Here is a 15,328-nt window from a genome sequence, read left to right on the forward strand (position 1 = left end):
GAAAGCCTGAAGGCGGTGCTTGGTTTTCGGGGCCTCGTACGCGGCTAGACTCCCAAAAAGTCCCACATATGTGGTATCCCCGTACTCAGGAGAAGCAGCAGAATTTATTTTGGGGTGTCATTTCACATATGCCCATGGCATGCGTGAGCAATATATCATTTAGTGACAACTTTGTGGAAAAAAAAAAAAGTTTGTAATTTTCCCGCAACTTGTGGCAAAATATAAAATATTCCATGGACTCAACATGCCTCTCAGCAAATAGCTTGGGGTGTCTACTTTCTAAAATGGGGTCATTTGTGGGGGTTTTGTGCCATCTTGGCATTTTATGGCCTTCAAAACTGTAATAGGTAGTGAGGAGTGAAGTCAAATATTTACGCCCTTAGAAAACCTGAAGGCGGTGCTTGGTTTTCGGGGCCCCGTACGCGGCTAGGCTCCCAAAAAGTCCCACATATGTGGTATCCCCGTACTCAGGAGAAGCAGCAGAATTTATTTTGGGGTGTCATTTCACATATGCCCATAGCATGTGTGAGCAATATATCATTTAGTGACAACTTTGTGTAAAAAAAAAAAAAAAAAATTATTTTTTGTCATTATTCAATCGCTTGAGGCAAAAAAATAAAATATTCAATGGGCTCAACATGCCACTTATCAATTTCCTTAGGGTGTCTACTTTTCAAAATGGGGTCATTTGGGGGGGGTTTGTACTGCCCTGCCATTTTAGCACCTCAAGAAATGAGATAGGCAGTCGTAAACTAAAAGCTGCGTAAATTCCAGAAAACGTACCTTAGTTTGTAGATGTGACAACTTTTGCGCAAACCAATAAATATACAATTATTGACTTTTTTTTTACCAAAGACATGTGGCTGAATACATTTTGGCCTAAATGTATGACTAAAATTGAGTTTATTGGATTTTTCTAATAACAAAAAGTAGAAAATATCATTTTTTTTCAAAATTTGCGGTCTTTTTACGTTTATATCGCAAAAAATAAAAATCGCAGAGGCAATCAAATACCATCAAAAGAAAGCTCTATTTGTGGGAAGAAAAGGACGCAAATTTTGTTTGGGTACAACATTGCATGACCGCGCAATTACCAGTTAAAGCAGCGCAGTGCCAAATTGTAAAAAGACCTCTGGTCATTTACCAGCAAAATGGTCCGGTCTGAAGGTGGTTAAAGAGGTGGAGATCTAGCTGAACAGCATGAGAAAAGTCAAAGATGACTGCGCACAGTGTCACCACCTCCTTCACACCCGATTTAAACTTCAAGCAATCATGGGTTTATATTGGTTAGTGAGGAATAGGGATGGGCCGAACACCCCCCAGTTCGGTTCGCACCAGAACATACTGAACAGGCAAAAAATTTGGCAAAACACATGAACACCATTAAAGTCTATGGGACACGAACATGAATAATCAAAGTGTTCACTTATATGCAAGTTATTTTCATAAAAAGTGTTTGGGGACCTGGGTCCTGCCCCAGGGGATATGTATCAATGCAAAAAAAAGTTTTAAAAACTGAAGTTTTCGGGAACAGTGATTTTAATAATGCTTAAAGGGAAACAATAAATGTAAAATACTCCTTTAAATTTCGTACCTGGGGGTCGTCTATAGTATGCCTGTAAAGTGGTGCATTTTTTCCGTGTTTAGAACATTCCCTGCACAAAATGACATTTCTAAAAGGAAAAAAAGTCATTTAAACTCGCGGCTATAATGAATAGCAATACAGGTAAAAGTCATTGAAAAAAACGGCATGGGATTCCCCCAGTCCATTACCAGGCCCTTTGGGTCTGGTATGAATATTAAGGGGAACTAAAAATGGCATGGGGGACCCCCCAAAAATCCATACCAGACCCTTATCTGAGCATGCAACCTGGCAGGCCACAGAGAAAGGGGGGGGGGGGGCAAGAGAGCACCCCACACCCCCTCCAGAACCGAACCAGGCCACATGCCCTCAACATTGGGAGGATGCTTTGGGGTCCCCCCCAAAGCACTTTGTCCCCAGGTTAATGAGGACAAGGGCCTCATCCACACAACCCTGGCCGGTGGTTGTGGAGGTCTGCAGGTGGGGGGCTTATCAGAATCTGGAAGCCCCCTTTAACAAGGGGACCCCCAGATCCCGGCCCCCCCCCCTGTTTGAAATGGTAGGGGGGTACAAAAGTACCCCTACCATTTTGCAAAGAAAGTGTAAAAAATAGTTAAAAAAGACACACACCCCATTGCAAAAGTCCTTTATTAAAAAATAAAAATAAATAAAGAAATAAAAAAAGATTCCAGTGGCTGATGATCATCTCTCCGGGGTCCAGCGATGGCTGATCTGATCCAGCGATGGGTGATCTCTCCCTCCAGCGCAGCACATCCATCCTCTGTCTCCAACGGAGGAGACACTGCGGGAATTTTTTTTTCATGCTATATAAAAAAAAAATACAGAAAATTCTGTAAAAAAAATGCATTTTTCTTTGTTTCTGTTATAAAATTTAGCAGATTAGTTATTTTTTCTTCATAAATTTTTGCCAAAATTGATACTACTACATATCTTTGGTAAAAATAAGTACAAATTGGTGGATATTATTTGGTCTTTGTGAAAGTTATAGAGTCCACAAGCTATGGTGCCAATATCTGAAAAGTGATCACACCTGAAGTTCTGACGGCCTATTTCAATTCTTGAGACCCTAACATGCCAGAAAAGTACAAATACCCTCCAAATGACCCCTTTTTGGAAAGAAGACATTCCAAGGTATTTAGTAAGAGGCATGATGAGTTTTTTGAAGTTGTCATTTTTTCCCACAATTCTTTGCAAAATCAAGATTTTTTTAACTTTTTTTTTTTACAAAATTGTCATATTATCAGTTTATTTCTCACACACAGCATATGCATACCACAAATTACACCCCAAAACACATTCTGCTATTACTCCCGAGTACGGCGATACCACATGTGTGAGACTTTTACACAGTGTGGCCACATACAGAGGCCCAACATGCAGGGAGCACCATAAGGCGTTCTGGAGCACCCAGGCCAATTCTGACATTTCTCTCCTACATGTAAAAATCATCATTTATTTGCTAGAAAATGACATAGAATCCCAAAACATTATATATGTTTTTTTAGCAAACACCCTGGAGAATACAATGGTGGTCGTTGCAACTTTATCTCGCACGGTACTTGTGCAGCAATTTTTCGAATGCTTTTTTTTGGAAAAAAAAAACAGTTTTGTGCTAAAAAAATAAATAAAAAATAAATAAAAAACCCACAATAAAGTTAGCCCAATTTTTGCATAAAGTGAAAGATGAAGTTATGATGAGTAAATAGATACCCAACATGTCACTCTTCAAAATTGCACACACTCGTGGAATGGCGCCAAACGTTGCTACTTAAAAATCCCCATAGGCGATTTAATTTTTTTTTTACTGGTTATATGTTTTGAGTTACAGAGGAGGTCTAGGGCTAGAATTATTGCTCTCGCTCCAACGTTCGCAGTGATACCTCACATGTGTGGTTTGAACACCGTTTTCATATGTGGGCGGGACTTACATATGTGTTCGCTTCTGCATGCGAGCACATGGGGACAGGGGCGCTTTAAAAAAAAAAAAAAAAAATGTATTGTTCATTTTACTTTATTTATTTTAGTTTGACATTTTTTTCCCCAAAAATAAATTTTTTGATCACTTTTATTCCTATTACAAGGAATGTAAACATCCCTTGTAATAGGAATAGGGCATGACAGGTACTCTTTACAGTGAGATATGGGGTCAATAAGACCCCGCATCTCACCTCTAAGCTGGGAAGCCTGAAAAAAAAAAAAAAAGATTCTGGCTTTGATTATTGGCGAGTCGGTAGAAGCACCGGAGGGCGGCTGGAGGGGGGGGGGGATGTCTATGGCTGGGTATTGCAGGGTATCACCGACTATGGCTGGGTATAGCTGGGTATCTCAGAGTATGGCTGGGTATCTCAGAGTATGGCGTTGCAGAGTATTGCGTTGCAGAGCATTGCAGGGTATTGGCGGGTGTTGCAGAGCATTGCAGAGTGTTGCAGGGTATTGGTGGGTGTTGCAGAGCATTGCAGAGTGTTGCAGAGTATTGGCAGGTGTTGCAGAGCATTGCAGGGTATTGGCGGGTGTTGGCGGGTGTTGCAGAGCATTGCAGAGTGTTGCAGGGTATTGGCGGGTGTTGCAGAGCATTGCAGAGTGTTGCAGGGTATTGGCGGGTGTTGCAGAGCATTGCAGAGTGTTGCAGGGTATTGGCGGGTGTTGCAGAGCATTGCAGAGTGTTGCAGGGCATTGCAGAGTGTTGCAGAGCATTGCAGAGTGTTGCAGGGTATTGGTGGGTGTTGCAGAGCATTGCAGAGTATTGGCATGTGTTGCAGAGCATTGCAGAGTGTTGCAGGATATTGGCGGGTGTTGCAGAGCATTGCAGAGTGTTGCAGGGTATTGGCGGGTGTTGCAGAGCATTGCAGAGTGTTGCAGGGTATTGCAGAGTAATGGCAGGGAATTGAGGGGTTAATTTTCGGTGAGCAGCGATGTGGGCACTGCAGATGCAGCCCACAGCGCTGCTGACACCGATCTCTTCCCTCTCTGCTGTACCGATCAGTATAGAGAGGGGGAGGGAGGAACCAGCGTCATAACAGGTTTGTTTACAAGTGATCACTCCGTCATTTGACGGAGGGATCACGTGGTAAACGGCCGCCGAGGTCACGGATGCTCTCGAGTGGTAAACGACCGCCGAGGTCACGGATGCTCTCGAGTGCGCGCCCCAGGGGGCGCGCGAGAGCGGAATTCTGGGAGGACGTCATATGACGGCCTCCCAGAGTTAAACAACCGCCCTGTAGCCGTCATTCGGCTATGGGCCGGTTGTTAAGTGGTTAAAGGCAAATTCACTCTGCAATACAAGTGTACTCACTGTAAATCTGAGGGAAAGCACTGGGGATTTTATTATCCAATCATGTAGAAGCAGAGATGCTGTTTTTTGTTTTTTTTCCTTGCGTGTCGCCCTCGGATCTCCAGCAACTGCACTTCCAAGTACACTTGTAGTGCAAAGTGGATTTGCCTTTGGTAAATAAATCAAAGTCCAAGATACCTAATAATTTGGGGTGTCAGGTAAATTCCCATGTTTTTTTTTAGCAGCAATGAGAAACAAAATAATTTGTAAAAATACCTTGATTTTATTATCCAAGACACAAGTTAAACATCATTGGGTGCAAAATGTGTTTAAAATAAGAGCACTGGTGTACAAAGTGAGGAACAGTTTCAGGTAGAGGAAGGTACATACATAAAATGTACAATTCCTTTTATAAAGTGATTATACTATATTCAAATGGATTTCCATACCATTTAATTCATATGATACACAATACCCCAATGCATTTCAACCTTGGAAAAAATTTATACGGTCTTCTTCAGGGGGGTTCTTTTCACATTTCTGCAAGTATATTGAAAAGGACAAATTTTTAACATTTCATTGTAGTAATTCATATTAGTTGCTTTCCCTTTAAGACAACCTGTAATATTTACCCTTTCCACCAACAAGCCTTTTCTGCTCAAACCAGAGACTTTCCATAAAAGCAAAAAACTTTTTCCTGCAGATCTTTCCCAGGGCTCACCACAGACACTGCCCACACACCCCATTAGAGAAGGGGGGTGAAGTAACCCGTCCTTTGGATCCACGGACTTGCAAGAGGTGACAGTATAGTTGGTTCCCCCCCCCCCCCCGCACACACAGTACACCTTTTGTGGGAAAGCGGCGAAACCTAAAATTAATTATTAGAAAGCTATTTATTTAAAATTATTGTATATGAATTACATACTAGGATTAGGGAGAGGGCAGACTCGAGAAATTCTTTAAATGTATACATATCTGGTATGGGAGTTTGTATCATTTTTTTTTATTTGTTATTTTTTATTTTAAATTTGGTTTATGTCTAAACTCATTATATATATAAATAAATTATACTTAAATCGAAATAATAAATTGTATATCAGTTTATTATTGGGATTAAAAAAAAAATCTCTTTTCAAAATTGTGATTGGTAATACGATTTCGTGTGTTGATAGCAATGTGTACGTGTGTTAGACATATGCTGTGTGATAAATCAGGTGGTGTGATCTGAGTAGTGACTAATGAATGTGTGGTGAAGATAATGAATACGCAAATTAATTGAATAAAATGTGCAAATAAAAAGGAATAAAATTAAATAAAATAAAATAAAAGTGAACTGGTGACAGTGATCGTGACAGTGAAATCCATAAAATAATAATGAGTGATTATGAGTGTGCTAGGAATAACAAACTCTAAATAAGTGAATAAATGATATGTGCTCATGTAAAACTTTGTACTGAATGAGTAATTACTATGCGCTCATAGACAGCACCATCAATGAAAGACTTGGTATATATGTGTCACAAATGTAGAAATGGTGCTATTATTTAAAAGTATCTAAACTGATAAGTTAAATATTGACTTTTATATTTGCCTTTTGAATTACCTCTTATTGTAATTTGCTGTGCAAGCAAAAAAAGCCGAGAGAAAAAAGGTACACGGCCTTTATGATCATGCCAGAGTATCAGTCAGTCAATCTAGATTGCAACAAAAGTATGTAATAAAAATAAAATAATAAACCAAATAAGAGGAATAAAAGAAAACCTCTGCTGTGGTGTCCTCTCTTACCTTTCCTTACTGCATGTTTGCAACAATCAGCACACGCCGAGGATCAGCTGATCCAAGCCGGCGTGTGCTCTATTTTATACGCTTACTTGATTGTATGTAGGTGCCAAACATTGCTCTACCCACTGGTAATCCTATGGGGGGGGGGAGGAAGCTCCCCTCTCCCTTCCGGCGACAATCATGGTATGCCGCTGTCACAGGTACTGCTCCCTGCGCCTTCTGTAGGAGGATGGGTGTTATTATGGGAACTAAAAAAAGGAGGAGACAGCCACAATGTATGTCTCCCCCCCAGGGGCGGACTGAGAACTCATGGGGCCCCGGGGCAATAGGAAATTATGAGGCCCCCAGGCAATGAGAGATTATGGGGCCACACAGTATACACAAACAAACACACACAGTATACAATCACACAGTATACACAGACATGTTTATATTGGCTGAGAAGGTACTGGAGAGGTGGGGCAGCTATAATCTCTGGATTTTTAGACCAAAAGGATGTCGGTAAGGGACATTTCAGAGACAGATGTAAAAAAAAAAAAACACAGATTTTTACATACTGTCCCTGGTTGTACTGAGGCTGGCATCCCTAATGGGGCCCCCTAGTGGCACGGTGCCCTCGGGCAGTGCCCGAGTGGCCCAATGGTCAGTCCGCCCCTGCTCCCCCCCCATGCCGGGAAGTCCACGACACCCAGGGCGGCACCCCCAATCAAACAGGGATGGACAGGCCGCGAGCTCCATGAGATCTGCAAGGAAAAGAGAAACACCCAAAAGGAAGCATTATAATAATCATGATTGAATATATTTAAGTAATATTATTAGTATCCATTTTCATTATTTAAGTTATTTATTTAGACAGAGGATTGGAGCAAGTTTTTTTTAGCAGCATGCTTCATCCTCCTAATCCACCATAATTATTTTACAATGCTTTTTACTCATTATGGCTAAGGAAAAAATTGGAAAAACAAGGAAAAAATTATTTCCAAAAACTGAGAATATACATACATAGTTGTTTTTTAAAGTATTAAAATAAAGTTTTTTTTATCCGTTTCCTAGTGTGTATCTATTCGAGGGGCTCAACGTGGGCAAAAGGGTGTGTAGCATAATGTGGCTTCAGATGAGATTTGGTACAGAGCAAAATGCTAGAGTGCAATTTACCTAACGAAATGAGATTAGCATCAAAAGGGTTAATTAACTGAGAACACCTACTAATTGCCTAACAAGACACATCCAATGAGATGAAATTAACCAATTGGATTGGGCGTGGGCTATTATCAGTGAGAAACCCGCTGTTACCCTAAAGACAGTTGCAGTTTACATACGCGGATATTCATTAGAGATTCATAAAAGACTCACGAAAAATACCTACTGAAAAAAATCCATATGAAGAAATGTGTTAACCTAAAAAAAAAAAAAAAAAAAAAAAAAAAGATGCTTCCCAGTGCACATAAGGAGATCAGCGATTATATGAGTCCCTCCCTGCTTACAGCATCTGGTATTCCCAGGTGGTATCCCATTCAAGTATTAACCAAAAACACAATATATTGAGCTGTGCTAAAAACATAATAACAAATTTCAAGTGCATCCTCAAATGAATAAAAAGCATACATGTTATATTACTATATAGATACAAATGTGTACAACATATATAAAATTGGGTAAAATCAGTGACTAAAAAAAAAGTCCATTGGCATTAAAGATCCTCTTATGTGCTCATAGGATCACATCAGCCAAGTGAATGTCTATCACCAAAAGGATTCGTGCCCAAAACCGCCACATCAATTGTAGAAATGAAAGCTTACCAGCTACAAGTGCGCCGTTTCTTTTTTATTTCTGTTGGAAAGTACTAACCACCAAGCCCAACCCTGCATTAGATTCAAAGATCAGCAAGATTGGGCATATTCAGGGTGGTATGAGTGTAGGCACGTAGAGTGTAAAAGAATAAATAACTAAGAACGTGGGGAAAAAACACCTGAAAAGGTTGATACAGTTTACATGGTGACCAGTGCAAAAAAGGACAGCAATGAAAACAAAATACTAAATTGTGCATACAAATAAGTAATTTACTAACAACCAAAAATCATATATATATCTAAACAGATAATCAGTTGGGGTAAAAAAGGATACTGGCTCGGTTTCTGAATAAGACCCCTATCACACTGCAGCACCGCTAAAACGTCAGCCAGGAGCTGTAAAGGAAATGAGTAAATTCTATATATACACAGTAACTGTATTCTATTTACATGTTTGCATTCTTTTGAGCCCTGATTAGAATTAGCCTGCCTATGTTACAGTGAGGGAAAAAAGTATTTGATCCCCTGCTGATTTTGTACGTTTGCCCACGGACAAAGAAATAATCAGTCTATAATTTTAATGGTAGATTTATTTTAACAGTGAGAAACAGAACAAAAATATCCAGAAAAAACGCATTTCAAAAAAGTTATAAATCAATTTGCATTTTAATGAGTGAAATAACTTTTCATCCCCCATCAATCAGCAAGATTTCTTGCTCCCAGGTGTCTTCTATACAGGTAATGAGCTGAGATTGGGAGCACTCTCTAAAAAGGGAGTGCAAATAATCTCAACTTGTTACCTGTATAAAAGACACCCATCCACAGAACCAATCAATCAATCATTCAATCAGAGTCAAATCTCTCCACCATGGCCAAGACCAAAGAGCAGTCCAAGGAAGACAGTGGCAAAATTGTAGACCTACACAAGGCTGGAATGTGTTACAAGACCATCCCCAAGCAGCTTGGTGAGAAGGTGACAACACCATATTCCCTGTTGTTACCATAAAAGTACAATTGTAATATTAAAGTGCTACTAAACCCAGGACTCTGCATGCACTATATCTGGTCTCCCACAGAACATGGAAATGCAATTATTTTAGTAACTATAAACAGCTAGCTTTTTTTTTTTATCAGCAGTATATAGCAGTCTTGTGATTTCTATCAGTTCCTGGTAAAGCTTGCAGGAGATATTTTCATACTGCATCGAGCTGTCCTATGAGGCTTCAGGGCATTTGATCCTCTGTCTATACCTTTTTGGACAGTGCTGATTGGCCCTGGGCTGATCACATGCAGTCTCCCAAGAACAAAAACCTCTCTATCAATGCACACCAAACTGAGCATGTGGTGCCTGGCCCCATAAACTCTGACAGTGCAGGGAGGGAGGATCTGTACATACAGGATCAAGCAGCCTTTTTACACAATGCACAGGATTAACCCCTTAGGCTCCATAATGAGTATAACAAGCATGCTTTACTGCATGTACACACCGATTTTACTGTTGTGGGTTTAGTAACACTTTATTGTGATACTTACGTAATCGTGTATAAAAACCTTCAATTGCGTCAAATAAAACAGAACAGTTATTTTGGAAAGATGCGGAGTGTATTTTTTGTGTCTGTTCCCTACTGCAGTAGTTATTAATTTGGAACCACTAATCAACATGGGGATAGGAGCCCATCTATAAAATTTCCAGAACAGTTCTAATTAAACTACCAGAATGTCATTGGAGTGTGGGAGGAAACTATAGTACCCAGAGGAAACCCATGCAGGGAGAGCATGCAACCTCTAGGCAGGAAGCATCGTAGTTGGGATTTGAACCAATGACTTTAGTGCTGCTAGGTGAAAGTGCTAGCCTCTGTTCCACTGTGTTGCCCTTATACCTTACAGTATAGAGTTTAAATCAATCACACATTAAGGGAACAATTACCCACAGATTCCCTAAGGCGATCCAGCATTTAAATCTATAGTGAGTCATGATATTAAATTTGTGGCCAGGAAGGGTCCCGCCTTAGGTAATTTACTTTCAAGCTCTTTTCTTCCACTTCCCAGAGCAATACTTGGCTTCAATCTACTGCTGTTTATATATGCGTTTATAAATGTAATGCCCCTAAATGCTCCAGCTGCAAGTTTACTGCAAGGATACTCACATGATAACCTCTTGCACAAATGGGAGTTTTTTTTACCATCAGTTAGTAAACTGCAGGGGTCAAGTCCTGGGGAAAAAAAGTGTGGGAACTCCCACCCAAGATCTACTCGCCCAAAAAAAAAAGAAAAAAATGTCATCCAATTTTCGTATTGTGTGTATGAAGCTTAACTGTTAGTACATAAAAAAAAACAATCCTCAATAAACATAAATGCAGTAATTCTCTGAATAATCAGCATTCAATTGTGCTTCCATGCAAATGTGAATATCATGTTCTGATCTTTATTGGGGAATTTTATTTTGTATATAGAGTGTTTATGTGGTGAGTTGACACTTTTTTCATTGAACAGTTTGGATAACACAGGGTTAAACGGAAAGGTCATAAATGAACTGCACATTATCTGGACAGAATGCTTGGGGAGATAGTGATGTGTTCCTGCTTAGGAGATGTATGTTAGCTTGGGGGGCTGCAAACTCTGCAGGGCTCCAACACACACTCGCTGCTATTCCAACCCTTCACATACTTCCACATAAACTTCCTTCCTAGCATTAAACTTTGCCAGGTATTGTGCAGCTTACCACGCCAAACTGATGTTCCTCCCTCAGCTTACCTCTCTCCCTGCATATCCTGTGAGCAGAATAGCTGTGCTCCTCCTCTGGGTTCTCTCATCATATGGCACTGAAGATAGAGAGAGGGGATTCAGCGGGACACACAGAGCAAGTATGCAGGAGACTTGGGGGGGGGGGGGGGGGGTGAGGAGACAGAAAATCAGGATGGGCCGGCGGGGAGGAGTGCATCATGAGAGGTCTGACTAAATACAATCTCTTAGCAGCAGGGACCCGATCTACCCGTCAGCTAGCTGTGATTGACAAGTAGATCAAAGCGGAAGCTGTCATGGGGCTCCCTACTGGCAATGCCTGAATGTTGAGGTGTGCGGCACTTACTATTGTGAGCTGTGTCGGCGGCTGCTGGTGTAGCACCCGCCACACAGCTCGCAAAGTCTTGCAGGACATGACTGCTAATGGGAACTGAGTTCCTGTTGTGGAAAAAGTACAGGAACTCCGTTCCCATGCGTTCCCGCAGGACTTGAGCCCTGGTAAACTGTCTAAATACTTGATTTACAGTATGTCATTACATGCACACTTTTTCCTGTTCAATATGTAGACAGACTACTAGGCATCTGTGTGATCGTATGCAGGATCTTATTCCTAATATAAACACACAACAAGAAAAAACAATATAGATGGACACTTCATTCGGCGGCTGCTGGTGTAGCACCCGCCACACAGCTCGCAAAGTCTTGCAGGACATGACTGCTAATGGGAACTGAGTTCCTGTTGTGGAAAAAGTACAGGAACTCCGTTCCCATGCGTTCCCGCAGGACTTGAGCCCTGGTAAACTGTCTAAATACTTGATTTACAGTATGTCATTACATGCACACTTTTTCCTGTTCAATATGTAGACAGACTACTAGGCATCTGTGTGATCGTATGCAGGATCTTATTCCTAATATAAACACACAACAAGAAAAAACAATATAGATGGACACTTCATTCATCACCATGCATCAGACTTACAAACCCTAAGGTCGGGTTCACACTGGTATGACATGACAGTCATACAACTGTGGATCCGACTTTCCCTGTGACTTGAAGTTCGACTTCCATCCATCTTCAATGAATGGGATCCGACTTTGATCCCGACAATACCAGGCCTTTTGTGTCTGGTATGAATCTTGAGGGGAAACTCCACACCAAAATTTGAAAAAACAAACCGCAGAGGTTTTCCACTCCAAGAGCATATCAGACCCTTTAGTTTGGTGTGGGTTTTAAGGGGAACCCCTATGCCAAAAAAAAAAACAAAAAAAAAAACAGCATGAGGTCCCCCCAAAATCCATACCAGACCCTTATCCGAGCACGCAGCCCTGCAGGTCAGGACAGGGGGTGGGGACAAGAGAGCCCTCCTCCTGGACCATACCAGGCCTGTGGCATGATGGGGCGGTAAAGTCACAAGGGGCAGAACCTACAAAATGACATCACCAGATGGCCACGCCCCATGGCTATATGAGTACTTGCACACAGCGGACCTAGCATTACAGAGGGAGAAGACAGCAGAGAAAGGAGACCCGACAGAGGGAGAAGACAGCAGAGAGAGAAGACCGGGGAAAGAGGAGAACCGGCTGAGGGAGAAAGACGACAACGGAGACCCGGTAGAGGGAGAAGACAGTGGAGAGAGGAGACCAGGCAAAGGGAGAAGACAGCGGAGTGCGGAGAACCGTCAGAGAGAGAAGACAGTAGACATGTGCATTCGTTTTCGTCCGAATGCATTTTCGTCCGAATTTCAGCTATTTTCGTTTTCGTTTTGACAAACGATAACGAAAGCACAAAATCCGAAAAACGAAAGATCCGACATAAATAAATGCTTTATTTTCGTTTTCATTGTTACAACAGTTCGATATAGAATAGGAGATTCGACATGACTCTGACGATAACAATCTGTCTATAGAACCTGTGGTCGAATGTGCTTAACCTTACCTCTATTAGTCCAAGATTATATAGAGAAAATATTCGACAGAGAAAAAAGATTTGACAGAGAGAAAAGATTCTGCAAGTTACTGTCCTAAAAAGTGTTTGGGGACCCGGGTCCTGCCCCAGGGGACATGTATCAATGCAAAAAAAAGTTTTAAAAACGGCCGTTTTTTCGGGAGCAGTGATTTTAATAATGATTAAAGTGAAACAATAAAAGTGTAATATTCCTTTAAATTTCGTAGGGGGGGTTGTCTATAGTATGCCTGTGAAGGGGCGCATGTTTCCCGTGCTTAGAATTGTCCCTGCACAAAGTGTCATTTATGCAGGAAAAAAAGTCCTTTAAAATCACTCGCAGCTATAATGAATTGTCGGCTCCCGTAATACAGAGAACACTCATTGAAAGTCATTGATAAAAAAATAAATAAATAAATAAATAAATAAAAAAGCGTGGGGGTCCCCCAAATTCAATTTCCAGGCCCTTCAGGTCTGGTATGGATATTAAGGGGAACCCTGCCTCAAATTTAAGAAAAAATTTGACGTGGGGTTCCCCCTAAATATCCATAACCAGACCCTTCAGGTCTGGTATGGATATTAAGGGGAACCTCGCATCAAATTTAAAAAAAATTTGACATGGGGTTCCCCCTAAAAATCCATACCAGACCCTTTATCCGAGCACGCAACCTGGCAGGCCGCAGGAAAAGAGGGGGGGACGAGAGAGCGGCCCCCCCTCCCTCCTGAACCGTACCAGGCCACATGCCCTCAACATTGGGAGGATGCTTTGGGGGTCCGTGACCCCTCAAAGCACCTTGTCCCCATGTTGATGAGGACAAGGGCCTCATCCCCACAACCCTGGCCGGTGGTTGTGGAGGTCTGCGGGCGGGGGGCTTATCAGAATCTGGAAGCCCCCTTTAACAAGGGGACCCCCAGATCCCGGCCCCCCCCGTTTGAAATGGTAAGGGGGTACAAAAGTACCCCTACCATTTCACAAAGAAAGTGTAAAAAATGGTTAAATAAAACAAACACACTTTTGAAAAATTCCTTTATTAAAAATAAAAAAAAGATTCCAGCGGCGGTAATCCACTCTTGCTATCCAGCGACGGACGGTCAGCTCTCCATCGATGTCTAATGTCATCCAGCGCAGCGCAGCATCCTTCTTCTGTCTCCGTGGAGGAGACACTACAGACATTCCGGCGGCTTGACGTTTCTTATATAGGGTGGGCGGGGCCACCCGTCACCTGACCCCGCCCCCCTCTGACGCAAGGGGAAACCCGGGGTTCCCTGTGACGTAGGGGTGACCCGCACCCCTCTGATGTAACACAGGCAGGTTTCCGTTACATCAGAGGGGGGCGGGGTCACCCATACGTCACGGGGAACCCCGGGTTTCCCCTTGCGTCAGAGGGGGGCGGGGTCAGGTGACGGGTGGCCCCGCCCTCCGTATATAAGAAACGTCAGCGCCGGAATGCCTCCAGTGTCTCCGTGGAGGAGACAGAAGAAGGATGCTGCGCTGCGCTGGATGACATTAGACATCGATGGAGAGCTGACCGTCCGTCGCTGGATAGCAAGAGTGGATTACCGCCGCTGGAATCTTTTTTTATTTTTAATAAAGGAATTTTTAAAAAGTGTGTTTGTTTTATTTAAACATTTTTTACACTTTCTTTGTGAAATGGTAGGGGTACTTTTGTACCCCCTTACCATTTCAAACAGGGGGGGGGCCGGGATCTGGGGGTCCCCTTGTTAAAGGGGGCTTCCAGATTCTGATAAGCCCCCCGCCCGCAGACCTCCACAACCACCGGCCAGGGTTGTGGGGATGAGGCCCTTGTCCTCATCAACATGGGGACAAGGTGCTTTGAGGGGTCACGGACCCCCAAAGCATCCTCCCAATGTTGAGGGCATGTGGCCTGGTACGGTTCAGGAGGGAGGGGGGGCCGCTTTCTCGTCCCCCCCTCTTTTCCTGCGGCCTGCCAGGTTGCGTGCTCGGATAAAGGGTCTGGTATGGATTTTTAGGGGGAACCCCACGTCAATTTTTTTTTTCATTTGACGCGGGGTTCCCCTTAATATCCATACCAGACCTGAAGGGTCTGGTTATGGATATTTAGGGGGAACCCCACGTCAAATTTTTTCTTAAATTTGAGGCAGGGTTCTCCTTAATATCCATACCAGACCTGAAGGGCCTGGTAATTGAATTTGGGGGACCCCCACGCTTTTTTTTT

The sequence above is a fragment of the Lithobates pipiens genome, unplaced genomic scaffold, assembly GCF_037356315.1.
Source record: "Lithobates pipiens isolate NorthernLeopardFrog02 unplaced genomic scaffold, aLitPip1_a1.2 Scaffold_28, whole genome shotgun sequence".
Classification (NCBI taxonomy): Eukaryota; Metazoa; Chordata; class Amphibia; order Anura; family Ranidae; genus Lithobates; species Lithobates pipiens.